The sequence below is a fragment of the Octodon degus genome, unplaced genomic scaffold, assembly GCF_000260255.1.
Source record: "Octodon degus isolate 3935 unplaced genomic scaffold, OctDeg1.0 scaffold00016, whole genome shotgun sequence".
In the NCBI taxonomy this organism is placed as follows: domain Eukaryota; kingdom Metazoa; phylum Chordata; class Mammalia; order Rodentia; family Octodontidae; genus Octodon; species Octodon degus.
The window spans coordinates 18,275,515-18,279,538 of NW_004524592.1; the positions used below are offsets into that span (position 1 = coordinate 18,275,515).

The following is a 4,024-nucleotide window of genomic DNA, read 5'->3' on the forward strand; positions in this document are numbered from 1 at the left end:
TCCAACATTTGTTGTTGGTTGATTTCTTTATGATAGCCATTCTTTCAGGGGTGAGATGATATCTCAATGTGGTTTTAATTTGCATTTCACGAATTTTACCTGTTATTTAGACATAGAAGAATCACACCAAATAGTATTCTATTAAGTCCATCTCATAGACTCTGTAAATAAAGCAAATCACATCTTGCAAAAATAGGACACTAGTAATATCAAGAAACAAAGATTTCTTCAGATGTGATGCCTCTTTTTTTGGTAGCTAGGATCAGAACCTTGCACTCCCCAGCCCCAAAAGTAGCACTTCCTTTTCCTCCCCTCCCCTCTCCTCTCCTCCCCTTATCTCTCTTTCTTTCTGTCTCCTTCCCTCACTTCCTCCCTCCTTCTCTCTTTGTGTTTGGTAGAGGGTCTCACTACACAGATCCAACTCATAGTGATCCTCCTGTTTTCAGCCTCCCCAGGGCTGTCTCCATGGCTGGCTCAGTGTGCCCATGGGCAGGACTGGTGCTGGCATGTGGTACCCGGGGTTGAACCCCTGTCCATGTGCTTGCCTAAGCACATGCTTAGTCTGCTCACTTACCTTGCTAGCCCACAGCGACTTCTTCACATATTATATACAAATACACAGTAACAAAAATAAGGAATGTATTTATACCAGCAGCTTGAATGTAAAGTTCTAAAATAATTATTCAACCTATAGATACTTACATTTCAAGAAGGAAAATAACTTACAATGAACTATTTATGTCAAAAGCCATTATTTGCTGAAGTAGAAAAACAACACATGTACTCAGGAGAAAGTGATCAGTGAAATTCTTTGGAATGGAAGCAATCATAGAATTATTCTTAAGGGAAATTCCAGTTCTAAAGCCAAGCCTGCATCACACAGCACTTACTAGGGGATATCATTATAGCCTAACATGTCTGTCTCATACAACATTATTTTGCATGAGATTCTATAATATCCATAATTTACACATGTATTGACTTTTTTTTTTTGTACTGGGGATTGAACTTGGTGATAGGTCAGGATTCCAAGTTTCCCAGGCACCTTGCCCCAAACACTCTCCCTCTTGGTTTCCCAGGCACCCTGCCCCCAACACTCTCTCCCCCTTGGCCCCACACAGAGCCAAACCCAAAAATGCAGCACAGGTCCACCTGACTGACCTGGGCAAGCAACCATGAAACTCTCCTTTGTTAGCATTAAAGGTCCCCCACAGACCAGGTAGCCCTGCCAAGATTAGCTCTCCCTCAGCTGTTCCAGCCCACAAGCACCCTCCTTAAAAGATCCTATAAAGTCTCCTGTCCCCCCCTTTGTTCACTGCTGTCTTGATCCGCTAGGTGGCCAGCCTGCTTGATGCCCCAATAAATCTTCTACCTGAGTCAGAATGCCTGGTCTGGTTGATTGTGTGGGTTCATACCTAATACTCAGGATCTTGTGCTTGCCATGCAGGTACTTATGCTGCTGAGCTGTATATCCCTGGCAACATTCTTTTTTTTTTTTTTTTCTTTTGGCAGAACAGGGGATTGAACTCAGGCCCTTCCACTTGCCAGGCAAATGCTTATTCTACTGAGCCATCTCCCTGCCCCCCCCCCCCCCGCCGCAACATTCTTAAATACACTCTTGAGAAGTTTAATTTTTGGCTTCCTCATGTAGGTAGGGATGCTATAAAATCTTGAGGTCTTATTGTGGGAAGAATATAAGGATTCATCCTAGCCTTAAAAAAAATCTTTAAAGTAGTGAAAAAGTTATTTTTAGAATATTTTAAGTATTTTGTTTCTTTTCAGGCTAGAGTTTCAAGAGGTTGAGAAGAAAGTAGCTAGAATCCTAATTTTAAATGCTAAAGTTTCTTACTAGGCGGCCTCTTCTAGAGAAACATACAAGGAATTCAACTTTTCTGGATGCTTCCTCTCTACACAATGCTGTCCACACCCAGCACACCGGCTGTTCTTCCTGGGTAGGGAGCATCGCTTTCATTTGTCTGTTTACCTGCCCAAATTACCGATACCATCATAAAAGATTTATTTTCTAGGCCACTGCCTCTGTACTCTGGGCAAAAATCCCAAGGTTAGTTGTTCAAATAAGTAATCCCAAAACTTCTCTAATGCTTTAATCGGGCATCTAGATTCAGCGCCAGATGAGGTTAGGTGTTCATTAGCAGGTTTAGCAACTTCTGTGACGCAAGGACCTGATCTTTAAAACCTTGTAGAAATGGTTCATTTTCTTCTCTTTATAATAACTACTATAGACAGCCTCTCCCTCCTGCCTCTGTCCCCTCTCCGTCCCACATGCTCCTCCCAGTGGCAGATGTGTCTAGAAACACAAATGCTCTTAAAAAACTCCAGAGTTATAAAATGTAGACGAGACTGTGAAGTAGAAACAGGATGACACACATAATCTACAATTTGAGAAAATATTACTGTATGATCAAGGCCTGACCACGTCTATGACAAATATTCACTTGAAGGCTGGTACTCACTTTTATCTTGAAGAAGAAGAAAGTATTCAGACCAGCAAATCTGACTCTGAAAACAGTTGATTCCGCTAAAATCTTCTTGAAAAATGCTGTTTCTCCTAAGCAGCTTTGGTTTCAGGAAGTGGGAATCTAAAGCGAACAAATCCTGTCACCGTCAGACGTGGTTGTGAAATTCACGTCCCTGACTAGCACTCCAGCAGTTCTGCATTCAGGACACACCCCTCTGGATTGCCCCTGCAAGGGACTCTGGGAGCTGTATTACTCCAGAGGAGGCCCTGCTCAGAATGAAAGTGCAAGGAGATGACTCGCTCAGACTGAGACAGAGCGGAAAGTCCCTTGAGGGCCAAGGAAAGGGAATGTTTGCGAGAAGCAGGGAATGTGACATTGTTCTGACCTGTTGTAAAGAGACACACTGGGGCTGAGACTCTGTTTCCAAGCTGCATCTTGTAATTAAGTGCAGGAGTGAGCTCGATGAGACATTTGTGCTTGCAGGTTCATCGGCACTGGGACAGGAGGTCAGAAGAAGGCCCCAGGAAGCCTGGAGAGGCTGCCTGGTGTGATGCTGAGAACCACCTAAGCAGGAACCCAGGCAGCACTGTTTGTCCTTCAGGGGAGAACCTAACTACAGCCCTGGGCTCTGACAAAAAAAACCCCAGAAAACAAAAACCAAAAGTACTTGAGAAGAGCTTTAATTGTGCATCAAGCTTCATTTTATTACAAGTGTTTTGAAGACTATTCCATCTTTCTCAATCCCTTCTGAACTCACTGAGCTAATGTTTACTCTGGGGGAAACAGACTTTAGTAATAACAACTGATAAGTTTTGGTAATGCTTTTCATAAGCTCTCAGGAAGGCTTTCAGTTCCACTTCCCAGCAAAATAAAAGGAAAGAATCAAATGGAAACAGCTAGACCACATAGAGAGGTTTTTGACAGATCACTGTGTTTCTTAATACAGGACCTTAGAATAAGCTCAAATAACTACACGACATTTTTATTTCAAAACTCTTCCTAGCTCTGCTTATATCTAAATAAGCCCAGTTTCTCTCTTCCATGTACTCATTTTGTGGAACCAGGTTTTTCCTAACTATAAATAACATTCATCCATAAACTAATTTTAAGAACTCCATAGGTCTTATTGAGAAATGCATTTATAATAAAATTTTAGCATTTCTATATTTATCAAATACATATTTTCATTTAGTTATGAATTAATGTTTGTATAACTTAGTCCTTCATACTTAATGCTTATCATAGTAGAAAAAAATAATTTCAATATGTACATTTTTATTGTTTAAAAGTATGACTGTGAGGCATACAAACCATTTTATATTAGGGGGATATTGAATGCAGGACTTGGAATGGGAATAAATGTTTAAGGAGATAAAGGAATAATACAAAATCTCCAACTGTTGATTTTATACAACTGTTGTACATTTAGTGTGTCTTTATCACATTTTTAATAGTACATGTTTGCAGTGCAACAGTGGTCACGTTCATTGTGAGTCGTGCCTATATTTTTAAATTCTATTTGGGGTGGATGAGTAAATACATCA

General features: G+C 40.9%; 1 protein-coding gene across 5 annotated transcripts in view; it reads right to left on the minus strand.

Moving 5' to 3' along the window:
- The window catches only part of Alpk1 (alpha kinase 1), a 147,216-nt gene extending 144,578 nt beyond the window's left edge, over nucleotides 1–2,638 (minus strand). For all 5 annotated transcript variants that reach the window (XM_023710067.1, XM_023710068.1, XM_004626754.3 and 2 more), the window contains exon 1: nucleotides 2,475–2,638. The gene's annotated coding sequence lies outside the window, so the exon portion shown is untranslated. The remainder of the gene's footprint in view (nucleotides 1–2,474) is intronic.
- Between the last annotated feature and the right edge of the window lie 1,386 nt (nucleotides 2,639–4,024).